Source organism: Meles meles, chromosome 7 (genome assembly GCF_922984935.1).
Source record: "Meles meles chromosome 7, mMelMel3.1 paternal haplotype, whole genome shotgun sequence".
Taxonomy (NCBI): Eukaryota; Metazoa; Chordata; class Mammalia; order Carnivora; family Mustelidae; genus Meles; species Meles meles.
The window spans coordinates 52,730,744-52,746,050 of NC_060072.1; positions in this window are offsets into that span (position 1 = coordinate 52,730,744).

A 15,307-nucleotide genomic window follows, 5' to 3' on the forward strand; every position below is an offset into this window, starting at 1 on the left:
CAGAACAGGGTTCCAGCCAATCAGACAACTAGTCTGGTTGCACTGTGATGTTGGCTGAATATCGGCCCAACCTACAATATATAAATATTATATGACAATATGATGTCTGAGGGTTAAGAGAACAAACTGGAATCTCCAGTTCTAACTCTATTGCTTCCTGCTGTGCGACTTGGGACAAGTTACTTTACCTGTTTGCTCCAGTTTCATCCTCTAAATGGGGTACAGTAGAGTTCTTACATCATAGAGTTGTTAGGAGAATCAAATGAGATGAACATGGAAAGCACATTTAGAACAGCCGGGAATACAGTGAGCACTCAATAAATGAAATCTGTTCTTATTCATTATTCTACAACTGCGTCTCTAATCCTGACTTTTGCCTCCCTGAGTTTCAAAGTTATAGATTAAGCGCCTTCCCCCCACCCTCAATGAGACCATGGATGCTTGGAAAACCTATAGGTTCAGTATGATTAGTAGAAGCAGCCTTGTAAACAAATCAGGGAAACAAATTTTGTATGTGCTTGGTCACAAGTACTCGGTTGAATGGGGAAAAGTAATAAAAACAGCAGTTATGTGAGGTACTCATCGTGTATGGGGTGCCTGGGTGGCTCAGTCAGTTAAGCGCCAGCTTTTGGCTCAGGTCATGATCCTGGGGTCCTATGATCGAGTCCCTCCTCAGGCTTCTTGCGTTTCCCTCCGTCTGCCACTCCCCCTGCTTGTGCATTGTGCTCTCTCAAAAAAATAAATAAAATCTTAAAAAAACACAAAAAGGTACTCATCCTGTAGCAGGTACTGGTATAAATTGCTCATATATGTGGGCCCACTTAATCTTAGCAACTATCCTATCAAGTAAGTACTATTCTTATTCTTACTTTATAATTAAGAAAACAAGCACAGAAGGGTCAAATGATTTGACCAAGGTCACATAGCTTCTAAGTTTTAAGTGATTATGCCTCCACATTTTAAGGTCCTTGCATGCCATTCTACTGTCTCACCAAAGAGGAAGCAGTTATTTGTGACAAAAAGAGCATTTCTTACAACTCTCTTTACATATCAGATCTATTTCCCTCCAGATTTTACAATTCTAAGATATCCCCCGGAGGAAGCAAGCTGTGGACCCTTGTTCTGCTAGTTAATATAACAGTATATCCTTTCTTGGTACCTGGGATCAGCGCCCTGATGGTGACTGACTTTTTGATCTCATATTTTTATTTTTTTTTTTAAAGAATTTATTTATTTTATTTGACAGAGAGATCACAAGTAGGCAGAGAGGCAGGCAGAGAGAGAGGAAGGGAAGCAGGCTCCCTGCGGAGCAGAGAGCCCGATGCGGGGCTCGATCCCAGGACCCTGAGATCATGACCTGAGCCGAAGGCAGCGGCTTAATCCACTGAGCCACCCAGGTGCCCCTGATCTCATATTTTTAAACATTTGATCCTTTATCATGAAAGATATATTCTTCCCTTTAACCTATAAAGTTAGTTTTCTGAGACAGAACCATTTCTGTCTGCTCGGACAGCCCTGCTTCACTGGCTAATTTTTTTAAATAAGATTTTGTTATTTATTTGATAGAGACAGAGCAAGAGAGGGAACACAAGCAGGGGGAGCAGGGGAGGGAGAAGCAGGCTTCCCTTGGAGCAGGAAGGGGCTCCATCCCTGAAATCTGGGATTATGACCTGAGCCGAAAACAGACACTTAATCGACTGAGCCACCCAAGTGTCCCTCATCACCTAATTATTATTATTATTTTTTAAAGATTTTATTTATTTGATATATAGAGATAGATCACAAGTAGATAGAGAGGCAAGTAGAGAGAGGGGGGGAAGCAGGCTCCCTGCTGAGCAGAGAGCCTGATGTGGGGCTCGATCCCAGGACCCTGAGATCATGACCTGAGCCGAAGGCAGAGGTTTAACCCACTGAGCCACCCAGGTGCCCCTCATAACCTAATTATTAAAGAGGAAATGAACACTGTTGGGGCCAATGCCAAAGCTGGAGTCAAAGGAACCAACAAACTTGAATTATTTTATGAGTAACTACCTTCTCGTCCCAGAACTCAGAGCAAGTGAACTCACAGATGTGTGTACCTGTGTACACAACAGGATAATAAATTTTGACCTGCCCACAAAGAAGTAAAAAAGTACGTAATTTTTACACTATATAATGAGAAATCTGCTATTTATGTTTCTAGCATTGATGACAGTCACTTAGCTTCACTGAGACCCAGTATTTGCTAAGAACTGGCACCTTTGAAACTGCCAACGCAGTGTCTCCCAAACTTAAATCATCAGACACAAATTACAAATTTTCAAATAAGAGTGTACTGGGGGCATCTTGGGGGCTCAGTCGGTTAAGGGTGGTCTCAGGGTCCTGGGATTGGACCCCACATGGGGCTTCCTGCTCAGCGAGGAGTCTTTCTCCCTCTCTCTCTTCCCCTCTCTCTGGCTCATCTCTCTCCCTCTCTCAAATAAATAAAATCTTGAAAAAAAAAAAAGAAAAAGAAGAGTACACTGGATGATCTGGAATAACTGTTTTATAGTAGAATTGTCAATGTCAAGATAAGTCTAAAGGAGAGCACCGGGAGAGCATCTTTCTGTACCAAAGAAAGATTAACAGTATCTTGAATAAATTAAAATGATGGAACAGATGAGCCATCCTGATACACAGGGTGGAATTCAGAGCTTACGCTATTATTGCCATATACGTGATTGCCATAGTTGTTTTGTAGTATATACTTATGAAATCTCATTTTTGTGAAACCACTTCATTAAAAATAGTATCATAACTTTCTTAGTTAGGATAAAAAAAGTGAGAATTTATACTCCAAAGTCAATGATTGCCCCAGGTTCCATCTAATTTTATCATTCTATCGTTGACTGATTTTGTGTTTTTAAGACTCTAGTTCAACTTCACCAATCTTTATGAAGGCCTTTGCCAACTTCTGTAGCTCACTGGTTTCAGTATTCTTTATCCCTCCCGGCTTAATTTTGGGCTTGGATCTCAGGAGGAAAAAGAAATCAGATTTCATGGACCATGACAACTTTAAAACCCTAGGGACTGGTTTTATTTGATTAACACTCAGAGGTGGTTATTTGTGCTGTGCACATTTCACAGTCCAAAGATTAGAACAGCTTGCTCTGCCTCAACCTAGCCAGGCTTTGTGCCTATCTCTCCAATGGTGTGTGACTTCAGACAGGTTCTCTCCTGAGCAGGCTCTTCCCAGCTAACCTAGGCAGATCCTGACAATCACACCTTTCCCTCGCCTCTCAGCCATGATGTGGGACCCTCCTCCCAGCTGTTACTAGCCCCAGGACACTTCACGATCTCTTTTTGGCGCCCTGAAGCCCTCTTCTCGCCTTGTAAATAAAGCGTGCCATCTGTGGCTGCCAGGATTCTGACCCTTTTTATGAAATTGATAGGAAATACATTCTTGCTTTTCCCAGGCTTGTAGGCACTGGCAATATTTGGTGACTGTCTTTGTGAACCAGCGTGTGGATGCATGTAGTAGTTTGCTGTTATGGCTTACAGGGCCAGGAATAAAGGAGACGCCAGCCCTCAGCCTGGACTTCTGTATGGAGTGGGACCTAAGTCCGCTTCTTGTATACCCAGCTGTGCAAGCAACCAGATCCTGTATTTGGGTCACATGGTCTTCCCGCTGCTTCAAGTATTAGAGACGGCCCAGGACTCACAGAAGGCTGGCAGTTTCTCAATCACCTGCTCTTTTTCACTATTATGGGAGCTGGATACTGGTTTGTGAGCTAGAAGTTTCAACAAGGGTGTATCTGAATAGGGAAAGGTTGTTGGAAATGAGAAACTAAGAGTTTACTAACTCTATTACCGCAGTAGCTTGAAAAGAAGGGGGCAGTCTTCCAGTTTGGACTGGAGGTGGGGGAGACATATCAAGAAGCAAACCAGTCAGGGCGCCTGGGTGGCTCAGTGGGTTAAGCCTCTGCTTTTAGCTCAGGTCATGATCTCAGGATCCTGGGATCAAGCCCCGCATCAGGCTCTCTGCTCAGTGGGGAGCCTGCTTTCCCTCCCTCTCTGCCTGCCTCTCTGCCTACTTGTGATATCTGTCTGTCAAATAAATAAATAAAATCTTCAAAAAAAAAAAAAAGAAGCAAACCAGTCAACTTCTGTAGTTGGATTTTCTGCTAGTACCTTATCAAATATCTTATTTTTTAAAAGATTTTATTTATTTATTTGACAGAGAGAGAGGGATCACAAGTAGGCAGAGAGGCAGGCTGGGGTTGGGGGAGAAGCAGGCTCCCTGCTGAGCAGAGAGCCCCATGCAGGACAGGATCCCAGGACCCTGAGATCATGACCTGAGCCAAAGGCAGAGGCTTAACCCCACAACTTATCAAATATCATAGAAAAGCTGGTGAGTGGTGTAAATCTTCCTGGGCTAGTGATAGGGCAGAGAGGTTTGAGCAAGTTCCCAGGATAAAGCCATCGCTGCTGAAGAATGGTACAATCTTGATGGAGGGATAAATTCTGTAGGATTTCTGCAAAGGTAAGGTGGGTGAGTCAGTCCCATTCTCTTAGAGAGAAAGGGCAGAGACATTCTTCTGGGGTCTGACTAGTCATTACATGGAAGACTCATATAGTGTTTTGTGCAATAGTGATCTATAATGAGAGCCGTACGAGGGATTATATAGCCAGGTAAGCAATTGAAGTAGAATAATCTGGAATCTTAAAATAATAAGGAAAATTACCCTATGTCTTTCTGAGCACCCAAATCCCTGAAAAGGGAAATGCTTGTATGGGTTTCTTAGCCGTATCCCAAATCACATTTCCATGGAGAATCACATGCTTCCTAAGAACATCCTTATACCACAAGGTAATAAACTTCTCTGACTTCAGTAAAGTTTTATATATCAGTTCAAGCCATTTGTTTCCCTACAAAGAAACAACATATATCCCCAATATATGTACAATAAAGCATAATAAAACCATGCTGAAATATAGATTCTAGGCTGCCAACTTCCTTTATACCAGTCTTAAAGTTGATACACAAACAAATTAAAAGGTATTGCAGGGACACCTGGGTAGCTCAGTCAGTTAAGCGACTGCCTTCAGCTCAGATCATGATCTCGGGGTCCTGGGATCGAGCCCCACATTGGGCTCTCTGCTCAGTGGGGAGTCTGCTTCTCTCTCTCAAATAAATAAAATCTTAAAAAAAAAAAAAGGAATTTTAAAAAGGTACTTTATTCCATATCCTAGAAACTTCTTCTAAGGAAATAATAAAACTTTGTAGGGTTGGAAAAATATTCCATTCTTCTACATTTTTTGGCTCATGTAATAATTACATTTACAGAAGACAGATTAACAAGAAGAAAACACATTTAATTTTATATGTACAGAAGCCCCATAAAAATATGAGACTCAAGAGAAGTGACCAAAGCAGGAAGTTTTTAGACAAACACAAATTTGTGAAGAACTGGAAAGACAACAGGGTTTGAGCTTCAGACAGCTAAATGGTGAAGAATAAAAGACTTATTTATATGGCCTTCTCAGTCCACAATTCACTGTCTCTGATGAGAAGGATCCCTCCCCTCCCTGCTACAGGGAAGGTGCCTTTCACATGGGATTATCACCTGCTTCCAGGAGGACAAGGGAGGGTAGGAGTGTCCTTCGTGCACGGCTGTTTCTCAAAAGCCTTTGATTCACAATAATCAATATGTCAAACGGGTATATTTGGCAGTGGCGTATTCTGTTCCCCTTCAACCAGAAAATGTTAAACCTGAGAATGACAAGAATCTGCCGTCTATGTTTGATAAAACAAGAGACATGGTCAGGGGTTGAAGGGAATACCCAGTACAGTGTGTGACCCGGGTGGTGCAGGAGGGCATTTCCGGGTTCAACCAGATGCACTCATGGCCTTGGGAAAGAGGCACATGTAAGATACAATCATCAGTGATGGGTCAAGGAGATCACTAGGAACTATTTTAAGAACTATTTTAAGACCTGTAGGCTTGAAGCAGTCCTTTGTTGGGGCATGCTTTGTATTCTTTTATGAGATCGTCAGTCAAGTGCAGCCATGTAAGAGGAGACCGAGACAACCAGGGAAAATTTACTCTCTTCGTAGGTTCTAGAGAGAGGAGGCACACTCAGGAAGCAGAAGACTTGGAGGGAATAGAAGGTCTAGGGCAGCTTCCACTGGAGTTTCCAGAGAGCAAGGCAAGGCAGGGTAGGTTAACAGTTCAGGATTACCTAGTGTGAATAATTTGGTTGGGCTCTAAACTATAGAGATGGTCCCTCCTTGCCTAGTACCTGGCCCTGGGATGACTAAGGAAGAGGAATTTTGCCTCCTGGGGTGACTGGGCCAACTAGAGGAGGTGTGGCTGTGGATTTGGTGTTTGCATGTCAAGGACATGCTGGGTCCTTGCTCTCTAAGAATTGGCTAGCCCCCTGGAGGGGCAGCCGCTTCCCAGCCAGAAGGTTATTTTTTGTTTTTTAGTTTTAGGTGTTTTTTTTTTGTTTATATGTTCATTTGTTTGTTTTAAGTAATCTCTAGGCTCAACATGTGGCTCAGACTCGGACTTTGAGATCAAGAGTCACACGTTCCCACTGGGCCAGCCAGATGACCCTTCTTGGGTGTCAAGATATAATACAGAGAAAAAGTTTAAAAATATGTACAAAAGAGCATCTGGGTGGTTCAGGTCAGTTAAGCATCTGCGTCAGCTCAGGGCTCAAGTCATGATCCCAGTGTCCTGGGATCAAGCCCCATGTCAGGCTGTCTGCTCGTTGGAGAGACTGTTTCTCCCTTCCTTCCACCTGCCACTCCCCAGCTTGTGCTCTGTCTCTGTCTAAATAAATAAATAAATAAAATCTTTTTTTTTTTTTTTTTTTTAAAGAGTACCTTTAAAATATACGTACGAGGTGCCTGGGTGGCTCAGTCCTGGGATCAAGCCCCACATGGGGCTCCCTGCCGGTGGGAAGCCTGCTTCTCCCCTCTCACTGCCCCTGCTTGTGTTCCCTCTCTCACTCTCTCTCTCAAACACATAAATAAAATCTTAAAAAAATACATGTACAACACAGGGACCCTACTATATATCGGTTGCTTATACATAACATTAAATTTATATGTGAGTTAAAGAACTATTGGCCAGTTGGCATATTATGTTTTGTTACTATTTAAACATTTATTTAGTTTGCTTCTCAGGAATTTGGCAATGGGTAAGCTGTATCTTAGAGGCGTTTGCTTTTAGGTCTCAAATAAATAGTTTTTAGATTTCTGAGAAGTTTGCCAGGCCTAGGGTAGCTCTGACTCCAGGCCATACCCTAGTTTACCAAATCTCCTGATGTCCTTTAATCTACCTTCACATTTTTCAGGAGGAATTGGTTGAGATAATCTCAGCTGTTGATGGATATGGTATCAGCCCTCCTCTCAGTAAGACCGGACAGATTCATCATTGAACGTATTTGCAATCCTTGGCTCGCTGTGCTGCCAGGTGTCTCCTGCTCTGATCCACCACAGAAAAGATAAAGCTGTGTGTTCTCCATCACAACAGGAGATATGTATTATTTGTGCCTTCCAGGCAAGAGAAGTTGCAGCCTGGTTGCAGGCAGTCTCCGTAGAATTAAGAATCTACTGATGAGGGGCGTCTGGGTGGTTCAGCCGGTTAAACCTTTGCCTTCGGCTTAGTTCATGATCCTGGGATTGAGCCCCACATTGGGCTCCCTGCTCAGTGGGGAGTCCGCTTATCCCTCTCCCTCTGCCCCTCTTCTCTGCTTGTGCTCTCTCTGACTCACTCTCAAATAAATAAATTATTTTAAAAACAAACAAAAATCCTGTCTCCCCCACTCCTTCTGCCCCTTCCCAGCCCGCATGCCCACTCTCTCTTTAAAAAAAAAATGAGGGGGCACCTGGGTGGCTCAGTCATTAAGCGTCTGTCTTCAGCTCAGGTCCTGATCCCAGGATTGAGTCCTGCATCGGGCTCCTTCCTCAGAGGGAAGCCTGCTTCACCCTCGCCCACTCCCCCTGCTTGTGTTCTCTCTCTCGCTATCGCTATCGAACAAATAAATAAAATCTTAAAAAAAAAATGCAGTCAATCAGAACAACATATGTATCAAGGGTCTGTCGTGTTTCAGATGATCTTCTTCTAAGACAACGATGGGCAAAAGAATACCAACCCTCTAATTCTCCCTCATACAGTCAAGCTTTATGGAAGAACGACTCTTCCCGACCATGGTTTCCTCAACCCAACGCCTCCACCATTCCACTGAAGTCCCTGCGCACCTCCACATCATTAAATCCAATCGGTACTTACTATCTTACCTTCCTCTAAACACTCCTTTCTGAAAACTCCCTACTGCTTTGCCTCCATGGATGCTGCTGCCTTGGTTTGCCTTTTTTTCCTCTGGATTTTTCTTCTGAGACTCATTCTTCGATTATGCTTTCCTTTTCTGCATCTTACATAGCTGTACTCCCCAGTTCGCTCTCATTGGTTTGCATTTTATTTGCTTTCTTCTTGGGGACCTCCTATACGTGCATGGATTCATTTAAGAAAGTATAAGGCTGGTAACTACCAAATTATTTTTTCCAACCCACATCTCTTATTTATAACCATTTTCCTGCTTTAACATGTCTCAACATAAACCCGTTGCTCTCAGAAAATGACAGATGTTGGCGAGGATGTGAAGAAAGGGAAACCCTCTTGCACTGTATTTGGGAATGCAAATTGGTACAGTCACTCTGGAAAGCAGTATGGAGGTTCTTCAAAAAGTTAAAAATAGAGCTACCCCATGACCCAGCAATTGCACTACTATGTATTTATCCAAAGGGTACAAACATAGTGATCTGAAGGGGCACCTGCACCCCAATGTTTATAGCAGCAACGTCCACAATACCACAATAGCCAAACTATGGAAAGAGCCCAGATGTCCATTGACAGATGAGCGGATAAAGAAGATGTGATGTGTGTACACACACAGACACACACACACACACACACACACACACACACACACACACACACACAGGAATATTACTTGGCCATCAAAAAGAATGAAATCTTGTCACTTGCAACAATGTTGATGGAATTAGAGGGAATTATGCTAAGCAAAATAAGTCAGTCAGAGAAAGACAAATGATTTCACTTGTATGTGGAATTTAAGAAACAAAACAGATGAACACGGGAAGGGAAGGAAAATAATATGAAAATAGAAATGTAAAAAACCATAAGAGACTCTTAAGTCTAGGAAACACCTGAGGGTTGCTAGAGGGAAGGTGGATGGGAGATGGGGGTAACTGGGTGATGGGCATTAAGGAGGGCACGTGATGAAATGCACACTGTGTTGTATACAACTGATGAATCGCTGAACTCTACCTTGGAAACTAATAATACACTTTGTTAACTAACTTGAATTTAAAAAAGAAGTTAAAAAAAAACCCCATAAACCCATTGTCTTTATCACCCTTTTCTTTTTTCTTCCTTTGTTTTCTTTCCTGGTGATGAGATCACCATCAAGTCGTTTTCTTTCTTTTTTTTTAAATTTTTTAAAGATTTTATTTATTTATTTGACAGTGAGAGAGATCACAAGTAGGTAGAGGGGGAGGGGGAAGCAGGCTCCCTGCAGAGCAGAGAGCCAGATGCTCCCACACCCTTCGCATGTCAGGCTCCCTGCTTAGCAGAGAGTCTGCTTGTCCCTCTCCCTGGGCCTGTCTCCCCAACTTGTGCATTCTCTCTTTCTCTCTCTGGAATAAATAAAATCTTAAAAAAAAACAAAAAACAAAAAACAAAAAGACAGGTTTTCACGATCAGGCTCCTGCCTATACAGGAGATAGCTCTTCTCCAACCACCTCCTTTCTCCCACCACCTAAGCCACAGAAAGGTCTACCTTCTGTGTTACTTTAAACTTCTTGATGTTTATTTGTTTTTTGTATGTTTTTTTAAAAAGATTTTATTTATTTATTTGACAGGCAGAGATCACAAGTAAGAGAAAGGCAGGCAGAGAGAGAGAGAGAGAGGGAAGCAGGCTCCCTGCTGAGCAGAGGGCCCGACTCTGGGCTCAATCCCAGGACTCTGGGATCATGACCTGAGCTGAAGGCAGAGGCTTTAACCCACTGAGCCACCCAGGCACCCTATGTTTTTTGTATGTTTTAAGATTTTATTTGTTTGTCGGAGATGGAGACAGAATGCTCAAGTAGGGGTAGTGACAGGTAGAGCAGAGAGCCTGATGTGGGACTTGATCCTAGGAACCTGGGATTATGACCTGAGCTGAAGGCAGATCCTTAACCCACTGAGCCACCGATGCATCCCTAAACCTCTCAATCTATACCATTTTTTCTGCCAAGTATATCCTTACCACTTTTCTTTCACTTTTTTTTTTTTTTAAAGATTTTATTTATTTGGCAGAGAGATCACAAATATGCAGAGAGGCAGGCAGAGAGAGGGGGAGAAGCAGGCTCCCTCTCTGCAGAGGAAGCAGAGAGCCTGATGCTAGGCTGGATTCCAGGACCCTGAGACCATGACCTGAGCCAAAGGCAGAGGCTTAACCCACTGAGCCACCCAGGCGTCCCTCCTTACCACTTTTCATTCCTAATTTCTGTTAATGTAAGCAAGAGGAATGAGAGGAGGCAGACACGGAGCTTCGAAATGCTAGTAATGTTCTATTTCTATTTCTTTTTTTTTTTAAGAAACACTTTTTTTTTAAAAGAGTTTATTTATTTGAGAGGGAGACAGTGAGAGAGAGCATGAGAGCGGAGAAGGTCAGAGGGAAAAGCAGACTCCCCGTGGAGCTGGGAGACTGATGTGGTGTGAGACTCGATCCCTCCTGGGACTCCAGGATCATGACCTGAGCTGAAGGCAGTTGCTTAACTAACTGAGCCACTCAGGTGCCCTCTATTGCTTGATCTTGGTGACTATCATACAGTCTTAAAAATTCTCAAAGTGTCATTTGTGATTCATGCGCTTCTCTCTATGTGCATAATATTTTAACTAAAAAATTATTTAAAACTTAATAATATTAAGCTCCTGGGTATTCTGCTCTGGAAAGCCGCCTTTGGAACTTCAAGGCTAATTAAAACAACTTCCTCCACACATATGTCTCTGTACTTATGCCAAGTTGTGTGTAATTGTAGATTGTTAGCCTCTCTCTTTTCTAAGAGCTTTTTAAGGGGCACCTGGGTGGCTCGGCGGGTTAAGGCCTTTGCCTTTGGCTCAGGTCATGATCCCAGGATCATGACCTCAGAGTCCTGGGATCGAGCCCCGCATTGGGCTCTCTGCGCAGCAGGGAGCCTGCTTCCTCCTCCTCTCTCTCTCTGCCTGCCTCTCTGCCTACCTGTGATCTGTCTGTCAAATAAATAAATAAAATCTTTAAAAAAAAAAAGAGCTTTTTAAGGTGTTTCTCATTAACTTTGTAGCATGAGTACCCACCAAAGTGTTTGAGAAAATAGTACGTGCTCCAAAGATAGATGATACAGACACAGAAGTCTCCTTTCCCTCTGCTTTGAAGGAAACATGGCCAGCTTGACCAGTCACTGTCACTGGGAAATGGAATTTGATTCCCGAGTTTTGAGATAGAGCTCTGATCCCACCAAAGTCAACAACTTTTACCGGAAACTGAAGAGTTCAGCTAAAGTTGAGTGGAGACTCATGATGGAAGTAGGGATAGACACAGATGCAAAGCCTAGAACAACAGAGATGAAAAACGAGGTGATTCAATGACACCGAGTTTAGAGGACAAACAGGACAGACAGAAGCCAAGGGGGTCTTGGTGATGGTGAGAAACACACCTTTGACTCTGAATTTAGAGTTTAGAATTGAAGTGCTGGTAGGTTCCTGCATGAGTCACACTGGCTTATGGGATCCGGGGACGGAGGGACAGGTGATTAGGGAAGGACGGGGGCCACTAGGTGAGACGTAGGGGCTCAGATGCAATGTATTTCTCTCAAATAGAGCTGTCTTTGTCTAATTTGCTTTTTTTTTTTTTTTTTTTTTTTTTTTTTTAAAGATTTTATTTATTTATTTGACACAGAGAGATCACAAGTAGGCAGAGAGGCAGACAGAGAGAGTGAGAGGGAAGCAGGCTCCCTGCTGAGCAGAGAGCCCGACGTGGGACTCGATCCCAGGACTCCGAGATCATGACCCGAGCCGAAAGCAGCAGCTTAAACCACTGAGCCACCCAGGCGCCCCGTCTAATTTGCTTTTAATTCACTCTCCCTTTGCAACATTTCATGTCTAATCACTCATCTCTTCAAAGTCCATAAACTGGTTCATGCTTCTCATTTCTAATTCCTACTGATGCCACCTTAGTGGGATCATGCTTTGAACAGCCCAACAGATAGTTGAGGCAATTAAATTGTCCCTCTTTGGGGAATTTGAAAAAATTGCCAAATAGCCATAATGTTCACAAATAAAAAAATAAAGAGGATGGGAACATTCGTGAGGGATTATATGCAAGTTCAAGTATTATGGAACAGAAACTTGGAGTAAGCTGAGGAAGTCAGCTAGAAGGGAGGGGAACAGGAACTGAGCCTGGCTGGCTTAGTCTCTGGAGTGTGACTCCTGATCTTGGAGTTCTGAGTTCAAGCCCCATATTGGGTGTAGAGCTCATTTAAAAAATAAAACCTTGAAAAAAATACATAAGGGAGGTGAACGGAGGGAGCCCTTAGGGGAAAAAAAGGAGAGTCGAAGAGAGACAGAGACCATGTGGTCCCTGAGTCTCCAGAACCCTATCAGTTCCTAGTAAAACCATCTCACTTTTCCAGTCAGTTTACCTGTGGTTAGGAAAGAAATCTCCTTTTTATGTGTAAATTGAGCCGGTCTCGCAACTAAAGGAGCTACATTAAAGTAAACTTCAGAGTCACAGGTACCTAAATTTTAATCTACTTTGGTAGCTGACCCTGGAATTATACCGTAGTGACCAAGTGAGGTAACATGTAAAACAGCCCCACGACAGGCCCAAGGTCTGGGCTCGAATACGGTGACTGTGGGGGAGCCTGAGTCACTCAGTCAGTTAAGCCTGGTCATGATCTCAGGGTCCTGGGGTTGAGCCCACATAGGGCTCCACGCTCAGTGGGGAGTCTGCTTTTCTCTCTCCCTCTGCCCCTTCCCCTGCTCGTGTGTGCACCCTCTCTCTCTCTCTCTCTCAGATAAATTTTTTTTTTTTAAGATTTTATTTATTTATTTGACAGATAGAGATCACAAGTAGGGAGAGAGGCAGGCAGAGAGAGAGAGAGGAGGAAGCAGGCTCCCTGCCAAGCAGAGAGCCCGATGCGGGGCTCGATCCCAGGACTCTGGGATCATGACCTGAGCAAAAGGCAGAGGCTTTAACCCACTGAGCCACCCAGGCGCCCCTCAGTTAAATTTTTTTAAATCTCTAAAAAAGGAAAGTAGTGACTCTGATATATGTCTTTTTGTCTGTTTTTGTTCTTTACATAGGCATACTGTGACATGTGTTTTTTATGAGTTGATTTGCCTCGATTTGCCTCGGGCCTGGTTATTCAATCAGAGCTAACCCAGGTAGTACTCTGGAGTAGGTTGTTGGTAAGACTTCAGTCCATAATCAGTTCACAGTAAGATTCCTAGATAATCTGGGTGGACCTCATTGAATTAGTTTAAAGGATAGGAGAACAGAACCCGGGCTTCCACAGAGAAATCGCACCTGAGCACGAAAGCATTGGCTCCTGCCCTAAAGTTCCAGCCTGTTTTCCTGGCGGCCAGCACACGACTCCAGGCTTGTTCTGCAAACGCCTACAATCATGTAAGCCAACCCTTGATTATGTATCTCCATTTCTCTTTCTCTTGGCGAATTCTGCCTAACAGATACTTTCGTGATTGCTCAACCCTCAAAAAGTGTTTCATAAATTATTGCTAAGAGGAGGAAGAAAGCTTTCAGACATTTAAAGAAAGACCCTTGCTTCTACTAGACTTATTTTCCTGGAATTTTCTCAATTTCTTAAAGTGGTAGAATATTCTATAGGTCAGTAAATAAATAGTGGTGAACGTGAAGTGATAAATAAAAGGTCTAACTCCTAAGTTTCAAATGGTTATTTTCTTTGCTTCAATTTAGTTCTTCAAAGTTTACAGTTATACTTTTGTTGAAATTATATGGAGGGAAAAGTGAAAGTTACCTCTCTCCTGCTTTCTTCCTCCCATCCAGTTTTTCTCTCTGGATATAACCACAGCTTATGGTTTGGATTTGATCTCTTCAGCAATTTTCCTGAACATATATCTATATGAATTTGTATATGTATATGTAAAAGTTTTGTTTATGTATACATATACACATACCTATGAAAGCATAAATGAGGTCAAGCTATACACAGTGTTTGTGTGTGTGTGTGTGTGTGTGTGTGTGTGGTTATTTTTGCAGGGCTCGATCCCAGGACTCTGGGATCATAACCTGAGCTGAAGGCAGAGGCTTAACCCACTGAGCCATCCAGGTGCCCCTACAAAGTGTTTTAAAGCAATTTTTCTTCACTTAGTAATGTTTTGGATTTTTTTTTTATGTCTCTTTTTTACTGGCTGCTTAGAGTTTATTTTCTACATGGTGTAAGGCACATGGTTACAGGATGTCAGGAAGACTTGTGTGTGGCTTGGATAGTAAGGAGTCAGGTTCTCTCAACTCCCTTTTTGGTGTTTTGCTGTTTTGATATAAAAGAGCCCACCTGCTTCTGTGGGCTGCAGCCTGCCTAGTCTACTGGGAGGGAGGTCCCTTAGTACCTCCTGTAGCCTAGTGGCTGGTGGTGGCCTCTCAGGACTGGGGCTGGGTGTTGGCTTTGCCAGGCTGGTGGCCACCAGGCTGCTTCCTCGTGGCTTCCAGAGCCAAGTTGCAGGTGATCTAGTCACTGGAGGCCTGGGAGAGTCAGCGATCTGGGGACTCCCAACACTATAGCCACAAACGGGAGAGTGTACTTACAGAAAAAGCAGCTTGCCCACTAGGGAGCCTGGTCCATGCTGGGGAGATGGGGGTGGTAAGACGTGGCTTCTCCCAGATGCCCTGCACTTCTGCAGGGGCAGTTACTGGAAGCAGAACCCCCACGGCTCCAGTAATAGTCATGTGAGGCCACGAACGAGCCCCTCAAGGGGATGGATGGCATGCTGTCACTTGTGCGCTGCTGGAAATCTTGGGTGACCCCTCAAGGCCTCGGTGCAGGATCAGGGGTGGCAGGGACTAGGACCGGCGCTAGGACACAGCCCATTTGGAGAGGAGACCCCCATGGGCCTCTCTACCAAGACCTCCGTCTTTTCTATATGCATTTATGTATCTTGACAATATTTTAAAAAATATTTTATTTATTTATTAGAGAGAAAGAGAGTACAAGTAGGGAGAGCAGCAGGCAGAGGGAGAGGTGTGTGGGGGGGGTCAC